The 16,401-nt window shown below is 36.4% G+C and overlaps 1 pseudogene; it reads right to left on the bottom strand.

Moving 5' to 3' along the window:
- Nucleotides 1-474: 474 nt before the first annotated feature.
- Nucleotides 475-13,615, bottom strand: LOC149829862 (K(+) efflux antiporter 5 pseudogene; annotated as a pseudogene).
- Nucleotides 13,616-16,401: the final 2,786 nt, after the last annotated feature.

Genomic DNA, 16,401 nt, shown 5'->3' with positions numbered 1-16,401 from the left:
AGCAAGATGTACTGCTAATAGGCAGATTGGAAAATTTCGGCAATTTGATGAATGCAAATGTATTGCTAACCCACTAATGGAAATATACTTAATAGCCAACGAGTTCAAGTGCATTGCTAAGACATAAAACTGGGAAATACTCAGTTAGCAAACGCATTGGAATCAACATGAATGTTCAATAATGGGGACATGCTGAAAGTGATGAGTGTGGTATGTTATCACAAGTAGGTGAATGACAAGAGCGCAGAATTTTGTGTGTGGGAACATGGTAAAGCTGATGCTTTATCTAACATACATTGTGAAGGGTGAGGAAGTAACACATAATCATGATGTGAACAAAACTTCCAGCATTTCTATTCAATATACAAATGATCTACATCAGATAAGTTTTAACAGATGCTACGGGAATGTACATATGCTTGGATGCCTTATGAGTGCAAATATGTGCAGCAGGGGGACACAACAGGGAATGAATTAGGCATGGTGAATAATAACAGAGCAATGACAAAAGGCGAAGTACAATGGATGCCAATGCATGAGTACTCCCAGGTACATCAGTTTGAACATGAAAGGAGTTTTTATCAGGCTAAGGGCTGTAGTTCCCAAAAGAAGAAGATACATCTTTCCCTTAATAGGATGAAGATTTGAGACACGACTTTAAAAGGACAAAAGCAAATCCTCCAACTTGTGCAAGAGAAACGCCTACCCGGAAAGAAGACCTCATTCCATAGCCAAAGGCTCTGGTCACCACACTAATCACTATTGTTTTTATTATAACAACCAGAATGACAGATGCAAGAATATCTACATGGCTCCACAGAAATTGGACGTGTATAAGCATTTCAATGCTAGCAAGAAAAAGTGCCGCAAATAGGTTACAAATGGGTTCCACTTGACCTAGTGTATGCCGAGCAAAATCAGTGGTTGATATCATAACACCAGCAACAAATGACCCCAACCCTACACTAAGGCCAAGTTTATCACTGCACCAAACTAATAATAAGCAAAAAGCCACATAAGCTAGCTGATAAAGCTCATTTTTCTGGGAAGACAACTGGCTCATCAACTTCAAGAAACGGGGAACAAATAAACAACACAATATGGATGCAACAGTCAGGAAACACGGATAGCACAAACAACAGTTTTGTTATGGATACAATCCCTTGAATAAGGTCACCATTGCCACCTAAAACTGGAAGCAAAGCAAATAACAGACCAACAACGCAGTTCTGGAAAATAAGTGTTTCAATTGTGACCTGGCTATGAACAGCATTGGTACTATTACACTCCACCGACAATTTGAGCACCACAGTATTGATGACATGGATAGAAAAGCACCAACAAATATGCCCTTTAACAACTTTGCACTACATAGCACTGCAGTCATGGTATATAAGCACATGGAAATAACAAACTGGAGCAGACCAACAAGTATTGCAACAGGCCCAACGGCTTTTAACTTTGCTCTGCTATATTTTGATAATAGTACTGAAACCTTGTACAAGTTGCTACTTTAGAGGGTACAAACCAGAAATTCTCCTGTTCTGGGAAACCTGAACACAGGGCACTTCCGGATCATCTTGATATAGATGAATATCATTTATTGATGTCCCTTTACTAGAAACTAATTTCACAAACCCACAGGAGGTGTGCCTGGCTGGCACAGACCTTCTCATATCACAAGGTAAAGGGTTTATACTGAAACTTTCACTTAGACTGGAAAAGCACCCATAGATTATTTCATAGTGTGAAGCTAATGACAACAGTTTCACCACTACAAGAGTAATCATAACAAACAAACATCATGCTTGGTATTTCTTAAGATGAATATTACATCTGCGACTTTATCAACATATTAATGAGGGACCATACCTCTTTTGCAGGGGAAGAAGATGCAGCTGGTGGATGGATGCCACAACAATATGGGGTGATGGCAATGTCAATAAAACTTCTGAATTGAAAAGAACAAACGTTCAATTATTATGATATCATAATATTGAAAAGAAGAGAAAGAAAACAAAAAAAAAGAAGAAGAAGAAGAAGAAAAAATGATTAGATTGTGATACTCCCTTTTGCATATCCTATGATACCCAACATCACAATCCCAGACCACTGATTTATGAAGATGAATGTAAATTCTTCCAATATGGAGAAGTTGAATAGTCACAGGATTAAGAATCTTGTCCTTTTATCCAAATGATATTTATTGATTTTGGCATGACAACGTGGATGCAGTGGAATCACCATGGGCAACATACATGCGTCCTTATGATAAAAGCATAAGGGAATAACTGTCCTGGAAGTCCCCTGATCACTTATATTTGTTATCCTTAAGAGAAGGATGGAAGCTGGTCCCAAGTCCTGCTGAGCAAATTTTTTATCACCGTGACATTTTAGCGGCAACGATGAAATGCCATTGTCTCCATTACTGTAGTATAAGGAACCAAGCAAACATCCTTCCTGACAGCCATGACCAATGGCTAGCCTTTGCAGGAAACTTCATTTTGCAGATGCTACAGTGCAGGATTTTGCAAAGGGGTAGCAGAAACGATGTGATCAACAGGCCATGGTGCTTATGCTGGGTCTGATGAATGCAGATGGAATGCCAAATGAAAAGTAATTCTAAACAAAGTTGCATAATAGCTTATATAATGTGAGTGATGAAATTGGCTATGATGTTAAACCTGTTCAGGAAAAAGGGGAGGTGCATCACAAAATTCATTCAAAAAAAAAAGAATGCTAACTTCATTAAGTTAGTAAATATTTATAATGTAGTCATGGGCAGGAAAGCTACGATATCACCTATATCACAACCCCTCAGCTTATCTCATTTGTCATCAGGGCAAATTAACCTACCAAACCATCTGTCGAGCTCAGTGACTACACCTAGATCAGCAAACTAGCCTGGGCATATTGAATTTCGACAAGTGTATCACCTCAAGAAAAAAATGCGACAGGTTAGTATAATGCACCAAATTGAGATAAATGGCTGATAGGTAAATCTGAATGATCTGTAAGAGAAAAAAAAAACAATATTAATTCAAGGATAAACCTACCTTAGGATATTGGTTGATGGAATCTCAGCCACTAATCCCTTTCATGGTGTAACTCAGACAATTTCACAATTAGTTCAGAACAAACATATATCAGGACCAAATTTCATTACTATATACTAAAAAAAAATGAATGTAATCTGGACGAATGCAACCCTTTTCACGATATCCTCACCCCTTTGAAGTATCAACGAAGAGCAAAGGTAAATATTAATCAAGGAAATAAATCCCCAGCTTTACTGGGTATAGATAACAGGGACAAAGCTTTGTCGAATGTTGATGTTTATGATAGTTATGGTAAAACAGAGATACAAAAACACGGAACGCATGGTATTGAGCAAACAAGGTGAGTTTACAGATGAGATTAACCAGAAATTTCTACAGAGTAAATCCGATCTGGTACTAGACCAGATCGGATATTATCGTGAAGGCTATATTCAAATGCAAATTAGTAAGTAAAACAAAAAAAATGTGTCTGCTGTCATGTATCCAAAATGAAAATGCAAGTTTCACATCTATTGGAATGTGAATGGAATTAACAATAAAAGGGAAATACTTATAACAGTAGGCTCAAATGGAATATGGAAGTTGTAATTCCACACCGTGACAGGGTATTATTAATACACAGGGCAACCACAGAATGACGATGGGGACTGTGGCTCTTTAGAATTTGATTATGAGGGACCCTTGAGTTACCCACAATGCCCCTAGTACCATCTCTTATGGTGATCTGACCATGTTCATAACAGATCAATAGGGGCTACTCTCGATACAGACTGGTGCTGATGATGCCTTCAAAAACATGGAAACAGACCCCATGCTGGATAAGAAGAAATGAAAGAATGATGGATTTCAATCATCTAGGAATAATAGAACAAATTGAAAGACAGCTTTAGAGGGTCTCTAAACCATAGAATCGTCCGACAATTAGATACAAAAGGGAGATTAGAACACAGACAAATAGTAAAAAAAAAAACAAAAAAAAAACTGTTGGAATGCAAGCATCCCGTTGATATTGCACAAAAAGGGGTTGATATCTGCTATATACAGAATCGACACCCCAATAGGGCTCTAATGAAGCAATTAAACAAAAAAAGGGAAAAAAAAGGAAAAGAAAGGGAAATGAAGCAAAACCAGAAATAACAAAGATGAAAGGGAGAGAGGTCTCTTACCGAGTTGTCTTATACTGTTCTGAAGGTTTTTCTCTAGTTGAACCAGTGTGAGAAGAGGGGAAGGGAGAAATAAAGGAGGAGAAAGAAGAAATGAATCCATGAAGGAGGAAATGGGGGTGCGGGGGTGAGAAGCGGTGCTTGAGAAGGGACCCCTGGTTGCCTTTTTAAAGGAAAACGAGAAGTCTCCAGAAGGGGAGGTTGTTAGGCATCAACGGTGGATGTAGGGTGCGCGATGGAGGGCGAAGCAGAGAGAGGATGTTCAGTGGTTCTGCAAAAAGGGGGAAGAGGTGATAGTGAGAGGGCCATTTTTTTCGCCCTTTTCTTTTCCTACGAAGGGTTTTAAAACCCTAAAAGGAAAATTTGCCGAGGAGCCCCTTTAATTTTCAAGATTTTACAAAGAGGGGGCTCACGAGGTTTTTAGTAAAAAAAATAGTTTTCAAGAAGCTTGAAATCATTTGTTTTCCTCGTAGTTTTTCCACTTTTTTTGGTTTTTGTGCTATTTTTCCATTTTTTGCATTTTTTAGAATAAAGTCCTAAAAAGTTTTACGAGAAGACAAAGATTAAAACTAATTTTTTGTGTTTTTGCAAAAATATTTATAAAAGGGAATTTTTCTGAGAATTAAAAGCTATTTTGAGAAAATTTCTTCAGAAAATGGGTTTATATCCGGATTTTTTTTTGGAAATATTTGAAGTTTACAACCTCAAACTGAAAAAATATAGAGTCGTGGATCCAAGAGGATGCCGAATGAACTGCCCGAGCTTTTTCCAAAATTCACTTTTGATATTTTAAAATCTTTAATTTGAAAAGTTGGATAATGAGGCTCAGATTTGGGTTTAAAACGTTGGGTTCGGCTTCGAAATTGAGTTTAAATGGAATTTGATCCCGAAAATCCGAAGATCAACTGAAAATTAACTTTGATTTTATCAGAAAATGGAACCAGGGGCAAAAAGGATATTTTTACAAAACCTTGAAAAATTTGGGGTGTTCACAGGTGTGATGTTATTTAAAACCCACAAATATACAAGAAAGCAATAGAATGCAGGAAATCGAAAGGAGAATCCAGAGGATTGGATGAAACCAAATAGAAATACAGTGCCATCGCAATTAGAATGAATGGAATATTGTAAATGAAGATAAACGAGATACAATCAGGCACTGTCAAAACAAGGAACCAAACAGGCATTCAGAGTAAAACAGGAAATCAAAATCGAATAAAAATAAAAACTAAAAAAAACGGAAATGAGATCTGAATACCGGAAAATTCTGAAACAATTAACATTCAGATTACTTGAACTGAAGAAATTTTAAGAGAAACAAAACAAATGTTGGAGCTAGATTGCTCCATTTATATCGCATAGGGATAGACCGACGTTGCTATAGGCAACACGATGTTATCGAGGATGCTTTTGATGAAGAAGATGAAAGGGAACCAGTAAAATGAATGGGATAAATGGAGGATGTAGGTAAGATAAAATCAAAACCGAAAATAAACCATACCATACGAGTGCAAACAATTAATCATAAACTGGAAAAGAAAAGAAAAAAAAAGAAAAAGAAAAGAAAAGAAAGAAAACATCAAGGAAATTCATAAAGGAGCTCCGGAACAGAGTAAATCTTGTTGGAATAGGGATATTCCTTCACTGTAGCATCAGGTAGATCGACGCTGCTATACGCAAGCCAATCTTACCATTTATGCCAATAAGAGAATGCAAAAGAATAAAATTAAAAAAAAAATCTTACGGAAAGCCAAAAGGGGAAGGAAACTTATTAAAAAGAGGAAAAAAAATACAATGAAGAGACAGGAGAGATAAGCAGTATAGAAAAAAGAGAAAAAAAAGGGGAAAGATGAACCACTTACCTCCGGTTGCTATTGCTGGAATTGAGATTATGTAGATGAAGCTAACTTTTGTTGTAGGATCGATTTTCCTTCAGTAATGCCAAAAAAAGGAAGGGGAAGAAGGAAGAAGGAGAATGATTGTGGATGGGAAAGAGGGAAGAGCGCATGGAGAGGTGAGAAGCGGATGGGCTGAAGACCCTCTGCGCCTCCTGTTTTATAACAGGAGGCCGTTACCTTTTTTACAAGGGAGGTCCAAAAAAACATTTAAAAACTTGGAAAAGTGGTTCTCTTTTAAGGATTTTCTAAAAAGATGGCTTTAAGATAGAAAGCTAAAAAAAAGGTTTCTAAACAATTTTCAAAAGAGTTTAACTGCATATTTTCTGAATTTTTGGATCTTTCTTTTTTCGATTTTCTTATTTTTTTTTTGTTTTTTTCTTGAATTTTCTACATTTTTTTGCATTTTTTGAAAACAAAACTCTAAAAACTAAGGAATTTAAACTGATTTTACAAAATTTTAAGATATTTACAAAAGAAAGGGTTTTTCTGAAAAATCAAGGTTATTTTGGGAAATTTTCTTCAGAAAATGGGTTTAGACCCAGGTTTTGAGAAAATATTCGAGCTTTAAACCTCGAATTTAAGAAATATAATGCAATGGATCCAAACGGACACCGGATGAACTGCCTGAGCCTGTTAAAAGGTTATTTTGGTAATTTAAAGAATTTTGATTCAAAAATTGGACAACGAAGCTCAGATTTGGATCTTTTATCTAGATCCGGATCCGAAATTGAGTCAGATATGTAAAATAAATTAATTTCAGTAAAATTTGAGAAAATAAAATAGAATTTAGATTTAAAACTGACTCAATTACCCAGAAAATGGGGTCAGGGGCAAAAAGGGAATATTTAAAAGATTTTGAAAATTTTGGGGTGTTCACAGCCCCATCACTCCTTCTGCTTCAAATGGCCACAAATATTTTCTTGCCGCAACAGAATATTTCACTAAATGGGTAAAAGTTGTCACTCTATGCATAGTAAAAGGTCGACATGTGGTCTCATTCATCCCCAAAAATATCTTATGTCGTTTCGGCATACCGCATGACATTGTGTCAGACAATGGTAGTCATTTCAAGAATAAGAGAATGAGGACATTCTGCTCAAAGTTCGGAATCCATCATCATTTTTCCGCTCCTTATTATCCTCAAGGGAATGGTCAGGTAGAGGCCACCAATAAAATTCTGATTTGAATCCTGGAATGAACTTTGGAGACAGGCCGTGATTGGCATGAGAAGATCCATGACACATTGTGGGCATACAGAACCACCATTCGAACTCCAACTAATGCTACTCCGTCAGAACTTGTCTACGGAACTGAAGTAGTACTGCCTCTACATGTTCAGAAACCCGCTCTAAAATTTGCATCACTTCTAGAATTACCTCTTGATCAGTATCAACAACAACGGCTAGTACATCTTGATTTTCTCGACGAAAGAAGGCTCAGAGCAGCAGAGCATGCTCAATCATATCGTGAGAGGATAGACAGACAATATGCAAAATCTGTCATTGAAAAAAAAATCTGAGTCAACGATCTATTGCTCAGATCAACGACTTATCTCAAGCACCGCCCAGGTGGCAAGTGGTCACCAAATTGGGAAGGTCCCTATGTTGTCATAGAGGCATTATCCCGCAATTCATATCAGCTCATCAATGCCGATGGAGTGGAACTGCCTGATCCTATCAATGCTCGACATTTGAAAAAAATTTATACTTAAATTATCTATCTTATTCTTTGTAATTCCTTAAATTTTTTTCAATAATGATCAAATTCTCTTTTCTGAGTTACACTGGGGCATTTTTTTTAAAAAAAATTGTTTTATCTATAAATATCCTGTATGCAGACATGATAAACAAATCTCTCATTTTGCACACATGTGCACCCATTTATAGCATTTTGTATTCATATTTGCATACATCTGCATTCATTGGCATCTGTATTGATTGGCATTGGCATTCATTTGCATCAAATTCATTACCCATTCAGGATAAGGGATAATCCTGAGACCCTGGCAATCATTTTTGTCACAATTCCCAAATATTTTAAGAGCGTCGGTCTCTTTCGAAAATTCAAGTCTCAATTTAAAAACAAGGTACATTTTCAAAATTCAATGTCTATATTGGTATATTTTCAAAACCCGGTATTCATGCTGGTGTTCCTTTCAAAATTGAGCGCTCGTGTTAGTGTCTCACTGATTGGTCATGTCAGTCGACCTCTTGGTTTCAGTCTTCGTGTTGATCATTCATCAAAATTCAATTTCTATACCAATTTCAGCCCTCGGGCCATCCAATTACAAATTTCGGCCCTCGGGCCATCCAATTACCAATTTCGGCCCTCAGGCCACCCAATTTCTAAATTTCTAATTTCGACCTTCGGGTCACCCAATTTTCAATTTCGACCTTCGGGTCACTCAATTCTTAATTTTGACCTTCAGGTTTTCCAATTTCCAATTTTCAATTTCGACCTTCGGGTCAATCAATTTCCAAATTTCCAATTTCGACCTTTGGGTCAATCAATTTTCAAATTTTCAATTTTGACCTTCGGGTCAATCAATTTCCAAATTTTCAATTTTGACCTTTGGGTCAATCAATTTCTAATTTCCAATTTCAACCTTCGGGTCAATCAATTTCCAAATTTCCAATTTTAACCTTCGGGTCAATCAATTTCCAATTTCGACTTTCAAGTCAATCAATTTCCAATTCTCAATTTCCAATCTATAAATTCTAAATTCCAATTTCCAAATTTTCAATCTCCAATTTCCAAATTTCGACCTTTTTTGGTCACTCAATACCAATTTCAATCATTTCCTCTTGCGAGAGACCCTTTTTACAAGGAGAGTTTGAGGGAGCTCGTTCTTTTTGCATGCTATCCTTTGTTCACTTAGCCCCTTTTTAGGGAGAGTTTGAAGGGACTCGTGCCTTTGTGAACCGTTTGCAAAACAAATTTTCAATTTCACACAAGGAACCCTTAATTCAGGGAGAGCTTTGACGGAAGCACGCTTTCCTTGTGACCCCAATTTCATATTAGGCTATTTCATCATGAAGGACCCTCTTTTCAAGGAGAGTGTGATGGACTCGCTCCTTCATGACCAATTTACCGACCTCGCCATTACCGGCCTTTTTTCCATAAGAGAAGCTTAATGTTAGGAAGTTTTGACGAAAGCTTAATTTCTCTTCGAAAGTTCATTTTTCGAACACCACCTCTTCAGGGAAGAGAGGAGTAATTTTTATTTTCCATTTATGAATCTTCTCCTTTGGGAAAAGGAGAAGAGAATTTTTGTCATGGATGCGTTGAGTCGTGCTTTAAATGCTCGCTTTCATGAAGGATTTCAAGAAAATTTTGCCAATTTGTCATTAAATATTTATTGATTTCAAAATCTTTATTGTAGAAAACTCTACCTCAGAGTACCTTCAGTATTACTTCCGAAAGGACAAAGCTTTCACGAAGAAGGATTCAAAATTCAAAATCTTTCTATTGTCCAACCAAAAGGATGAAGAATAAATCCTCGATATGGCCAGCAAAGAAAATTTAATGTTGTTGCAGAGCCATCAATGATCGATATTGATCGCAGTCAATGGCACATTTTTAAAGATCATTCTTGAAAGACAAGGTAGTCAAAATATTTTGGGTGATAGAGAAAAAATCCACTCAATCTCCATATCTCCTTAATCACTTAAGCTGTAATTAAATATCTGCAAAAGGGATCTCTCAATTGTCATCAAGATGAAGACAAATTATGCGAGTTAGACCCCCGGGGCCAAAGACGATTTGGATCATCTCCAAGATGAAGGAGTTTGTGACGGATCCTTCCAGGGAAAGTTCAGATCACTGCCTAGTTGAAGGCAAATGCGATGAGTCTCTCGACAAACCCTAAAGAATACTTAATTTCTGCTATCATCAAGCGATTTCCAACCAAAGAGCCAATACAGTCAAGATAATCCCTGAGGCAAAAGAAGGATCAGAACATCTCTGAGTTGAAAAAGTTTGTGACGTACCCTTCCAAAAAAAAGAGAGAGAAAAGTCAGGACATCTCCAAAATGAAGGATGATGTAATCCCTAAAAACCCAAGAGAGCTCTAATTCTGCCAATAAAAAAAAGAGTGCAGAAAGATCATCATGAAAAAAGAATCCCAGGATATCAAACTGCCAAATCTGCCAAGAATCCTCTTTAAATTTTGTGAAATTCTATTATCAATATTCTTTCACCAATTGCTTTCACAATATCAAGAATACTCTCTTTTCTGATCATATCAAGAAAATTGATAGCCTCCTTGAAAAAAAGTCAATTGCAAGCAATTTGAATTCGAATCTTAATTCTACGGAGTCAAGCCTAATCGGAGGTAATATTTCAGGTAGAAAAGAGAGAATATTTTCGCACCAATGTGCATCATTTTCAATTATTTTGAATCAACAACAATTTTCAACATTTTGATAATATTTTCTAGCTATCCTGGCGTGAAGCAAGAGTTTGAGGTTTCGCTTTGGCGCATCCTGACATCATTTGTCATCCCTTTTTAGGACTTGATAACGAGAGCTTTCAAGATTCATTCCCTTCTGTTGGTATAATATGAGCGCTTGGGCTCTCAGATTCGCACACTTCCTTGTGTCTCCACTGTCCCACCATAGATAGTCCAAGTTCGGCTTGAGGTTAAGCCACCAATTATTTTCTCGCAAAAGGTCATCAATTTCAAAAGTTATTTAGTCTCAGCAATGAGGTGCCCAAAATCAAACCTCTTTTCAAGCTTTAAAGACCCCAATTTCATCCTTTTGCAAAACCCCTATCGGATTCATTCTGCGGAAGTCTGAAGGTTCCATCATGGGTTCTTATTTCGAAAATCCCATCATTTTCATTCTCGGTCAGGTTAAAGGTTAAACATGAGCCTCGTTTTAATGAGGTATTTCATTTCCCGGTCAGGTTAAGAGTTAAACCTGAGCCTCATTTTAATGAGGTATTTCATTTCCCGGTCAGGTTAAAGGTTAAACCTGAGCCTCGTTTTTACATGAGGTATTTCTCATCCCATCCAAGTTAAGGGCAAAACCTGAATCTCACTTCTTTGAAATAAAATTTTCTTCTTTATTCTCCATTTTATACCTATCATTTTCATTAGGGCCAATTTCTTCGTATTCAGTCAGATCCTTCTAACTGAGGCATTTTTATAGCCCAAATTTGGTGTGTTTTTCTTTGCCAGTAAGTTCGGCCCTAAACCGGCTTAGTAGCAAAGAGGGGCATCTGTAAACACCCCAAATTTTTTCTCATCCATTCTCAAACACACCCCTCATGCAGTGCCAACCCTGGTAGGTCAGTGTAGGAGTCAAACCCCAAGTTTGTGTCAGAAAACTACCATTTTACCCACTTTCGCTAGGAAAATTACTATTTTACTCCTAGGTCATCCCGGACCCCAGTCAGTCGGAGTCAATCAAGCTCGTTGGTCAGTTCAGAACAGTTAGAATGTCAGTCATTTCAAGCTCATCTAAGCTCATAATGAACAAACCATTTCCATTTCTGACCATTCCTGCCAAAATGGGATCATTTCTTCGTAAATAAGCTCATTTCTCACTCAAATCCAAGCCAATTGTCTCTGAGTCAGTCATTCCCAGTCAATCCTATTCCCATGAGTCTAGCTTGAGCTCACCAAAAGTTCAAGTGCTCTAGTTTCAGTTCAAAACCACTTCCAAGTGTCTAGGAGCCCATTTCAGCTCTTTTAGCTGAAATTGAGCTGAGTCCAGTCGATTGAGCTAGTGTTTGAGCTTCGATTTTAGTTCATGTCAGTATTACTGATCTTTGTTCTAGCTCAAACCCAACTCAGATTTGTAATTCACTTCACTCCAATGACCATTCTGTACCATTTCTCTAAAAATCTCAACTTTTCTTGAAAATTTAGTCAGAGAGGTCAGTTGAGTCAATGTCTTGTCAGTCCAATTGAGTTCTGAAACCCTAGAACCCAGCTCAATCCAGTTCATTTCAGTTCAATCCAGCTCAAACCCCAATTGTCAGTGTCACTCTAACCCGGTAGAGCCCAAAAACCATTTCTTGAATCATTTTGCAAATTTTAGCAATTTTAACACTTTTTGAACTGGTACAAGTGCCAATCGGGGTCTAATATCCAAATTTCTTCATTCAGGGTTAGCATTTTGTGTGGCATTTTATGTCATTTCTTATCATTTTGTATCATTCCTCGACATTTCATAACATTTCATCACATTTCATTTCATTTTCGAAGTCCAGAACTCCAGTTTTATAAATTCAAATCCAGATTGAGTTTTAAAAGTTTTCATAAATCAATTTCAAACCCTGGGTTTCCAAAATTTATATTTTTACCCCGGGATTCTAAATTTAGAAATATTTTCTTGAGAAAAATAATCTGAATTTCTTTCAAAATCAAATTTTTAAATTCTAAACTGGATTTGCTTCGCAACGGGGTATTGAACTTCAAATTCTCAGCTCATTTCAAAAACTGCCAAAAATAGCTCGTTTCGTCAAGAAATTTTCTAAAAAGACCATTCTACCCCTATGATTCTCAAAATGAATTTCAAATTTGGAAAGTTAACCCACTCTGAGATGGTTTTCCTACTTGTATTTTCTTTTTCTTTTTTTGAAAAAAAAATAAAAATAAAAAAACATTTCTTTTGCTTTATTTTATCATTTTTTTTTATTATTTCTTTTCCTTTTAGAGATGGGACCCACAAGAGGGGTCGACCAGCCCCCTCTCTCTTCTTCTTCTTTCTTTTCTTTCTTCCTCTCCTTTCCTTCTTCTTCTTTCTTTTCTTTTCTTCCTTCTTTCCTCTTTTCTTTCTCTCTTCCTTTTCTTCTTCTTCTTCCTTTCCTTTTCTTTTTTTTTCTTCTTTTTTCCTTCCTTCTCCTTTCCCATTCACGTACATCATTCCATCTCCCCCTCTCCCTTTTCTTCTTCCTCTTCCTTCTCTTCTTTCTTTCATTTTTCCCTTTTCTTCCTTCTTTCCTTTCTTTCTTCCCTTTCTTTCCTTCTTTCTTTCCCTTCTTTTTTCTTTCCCTTCCCTATTGTCCAGCCCATTCATGTAAACCAGCCCCTCTCTCATTTTTTAACCCTTTTCAAACCTTAGCCCTATTCCATCAAAACCTAAGTTGGGTTTTAATAAAAACAAGAGAAAAGGAGGAACTCACGCCCAACCCCCCTTGGAGTCTCTCACAGCCCCCTTAGCAACTCTCTCTCTCTCTCTCTCTCTCTCTCTCTCTCTCTCTCTCTCTCTCTCTCTCTCTCAAAGAGTTCATGTACTCCTCTTTGCTGCAAACTCATCCACCTTCTTGCAGCCACAAGGTAGACCACCAACCGCAGCAAACATCCATGGTTGTAGCTACCTCCAAGTAGCCGACGTCCATCTTGCTCCAGCCCTTCTCCTAGAGACGCTTCATCCCTTGGTGATAGCTGACGTCCAGCATAACTGAAGCAGTGCCCAACCATTGAACAGTTTGGCTCCAGCCATAGCTGGCGCTCCACCACCTTCTCCAGCTCCCTTTGCAGCATCAATCGGTTCCGGCCATATTAAAGCTCCCCTTGCAGCCACAACAGCCACCTGTTTCATTCCCGCCGGTATCACAGCCTCCACGACCTCCTTTCAACCAAGCTTCCAGCTGGTGTTTGCCTCCAGCCATCCCTTCCAAAGGCCCTCCCAGCTGCAGCCCCTTTCGCTTTATAGCATCAACTATCACAGCTCCCCAAGGTAAGCCATTACCCTCTTATCCCATGTGTTCCATTGGTTCTTGTTAAAGTCCTATGGTGTTCACCATTGTCATCCATCGATTTGAGGCCTTTAGGCTTCATTTTTTTTTATGAAGATGTTATGGAGCCAAATCAAAGGCTAGACCAAGGGTCATGTGAAGGTCCTTTTCATGGTTTTAAATTAGTAAACATCGTAAGGTCCTTATCCTCTGTATTAAAAGCTCTATAAATGATAGGGTTCATCCATCTCATAGGTTGAATCCTTCGTTTCGAGAGTCAAATCAAGAATGGATCATATTTCCCTGATTGTTTTACTATTTTATTTTTGCAGATCACATAGATTACATGTTTAAATATTGCATTTAGTTTAATCTCATGATATATATTGTTCATGTTCTATAGTTCTATTAGCAATTGATTTAGAATCTATAGAACCCATGTTTATGTAAAGTCAAGTTATAATTTCATGTAAATGTTTTTATTCAAAAATCTTGAAAAATGACATGATGGTCGTGGTTAGATGTTATTTATTTTTTGGCAAAAATTTGTGTCCGTTTAGATTTCGGAACCCTCTCTAAAAAAATCGAATCTAAAATCGGATTCTACCCTCCTGGAAATTTCAGGTTTTGTTTTAGCAGACAAGAACCTCTGAGATCTCCTAGATAGGCGACCCAAATTTCTCTCAAAAAAATACAGTGAGTTTCTATTAGAGTCTACTATTTCTCAGTATTTTTCTAGTTTTTTCCAAGTAGTTTTGATTCCTGCTAAAAATCGATTTTCCCAGACCTCTGAGAAAATCTCACTTTTTCCTTGTCAGGGTCTAGGCCGACCCAAACCCAATGCTTTTGTCCAACCCATAGGATGTATGCAAAAACTTTCAATATAGAAGTTGTTACTAACCCTCTTCTTTGTAGTTTACAAAAATTTGAGAATTTTTTGAACAATTTAAGTATTTTTACCAGAATTAATTTTCCTATCTGTCAGATTCCAACATCTGAAAATTTTAGAGACTCAGGTCTCTGATAACCCTCTGCTCTCTCTTAAACCATAACCCGAATCCCAATACTATAAAAAAAAAAATCTTCCTTTGTTTGTCAGGGACGTTGTTTCAGAATATCAGCCATTTTCTCATCTGTCTGTTATTTTTCCCATAATTTTTCCCAAAATCTATCTGTCTGCCCTAAATCCTAGAGTCGTCGGATTCCGATCCGAATTGCCAGAGCTGTCCGGCTCCGACCATAGGTTAAAACCAGAATTTGTAAAAGGTAAAAATCTTTGAGTAACTATCCTCTGTAACCCCATAAAATTTGGGAAATTTTTATGAAAGTTTAGTATCCAAAATCTAATTTAGAATCAGCATTTTAGGCAAAATCTTGATTTTTTAGGATTTTTAGTTATTTTCCACATTAAAAAAATAACAAAAATATATATTTTTGAGCTTCATTCTGTTTTTAGAGTTAGTTTAGGTGTCCATGACAAATTTGGCTCAATTCCAAGTTAATTTGCTTTGTATGTTAGTTTACTTTTAAATTCAGAAGCGAAAATCAAGTTAAATTTGATATTTTGTGATATTTTTACCATTTTTGGGTTTTTATCATGTAAATAAGCATGTCATGTCATATTAGGGTTAATTTCAATATCATTTTCATTTTAATTTCCCATCTTTTGCAAAATTTATTTCAGAAAACCCTAGTTTCAAGGCCATAGTCTTGTTATCAGGAGCATTTTGGGCATTTTGACCTCAATTTTGAAATTCTAATCTTTCATTGTCTAAATTTTCATGCATATCATCATATTGTGTTTAATTTTATTTCATTTGATTTTCAAATTTCCAAAATTTACCAAAAATTCTTTTATAAAACCTTGATTTCAAGGTCATTAGGGGTATTTTGGTCATTTTTACCTTAATTTAGAATTTCAAAGTTTATTTTCAAATTTTATTACTTATTTCTCATGTTTATGTCAAAGGGGGTATGAATTTGGGTTGATATCTGAATAATATCCGATAATTTCCAATATTTTTGAATAAATTCAAATAAACCTACATTTCTATGCTAACATGTTTTCTAGTTTTGCAGGAATATCCAGGAAGAAAACTTTTATTTTCTTTTATTTTAATTCAATATAATATCAAGTTATAATAATTTGGAATAAGAGTTACTTTTCAGCTTAGAATAGGACTGCATTGCATATAGTTTAATTTTTGAAAATTTTCAATACCTATTATATGATGCATTCATGCACATTTTTTCAAAATCACTATGGTTGGCACGAATGGCATGTGTACAAGCTCTTATGGAGTTCACGAATTTGGTGGGATTTGTATTTATGGTCATAGTCAGAATACGAAGAAAACTAAGATTTGTGATCTTCGTTTCAGCCACATTCAGCCTACACTCTTAGGCTAACTTAAAAAATGCTCTGCATTTCTCAAAATTTCAAAAGGATTTTCCCAATTCCTCAATGAATTATCTTTCAAATTCATATTCATTCATTCAATTGTATCATTTTCAAACTCTTTTCCCAATTCCATTCCAGAGAAATCAATTTTCCCAAAAATTTCTAAGTATTTCTCAGGATTTGATTTTCTC

This window comes from Nuphar pumila, chromosome 8, assembly GCF_984573655.1.
Source record: "Nuphar pumila chromosome 8, dmNupPumi1.hap1.1, whole genome shotgun sequence".
In the NCBI taxonomy this organism is placed as follows: Eukaryota; Viridiplantae; Streptophyta; class Magnoliopsida; order Nymphaeales; family Nymphaeaceae; genus Nuphar; species Nuphar pumila.
The sequence above is the reverse complement of the archived record's forward strand: the minus strand, read 5'-3'. Positions and strand labels throughout refer to the sequence as shown.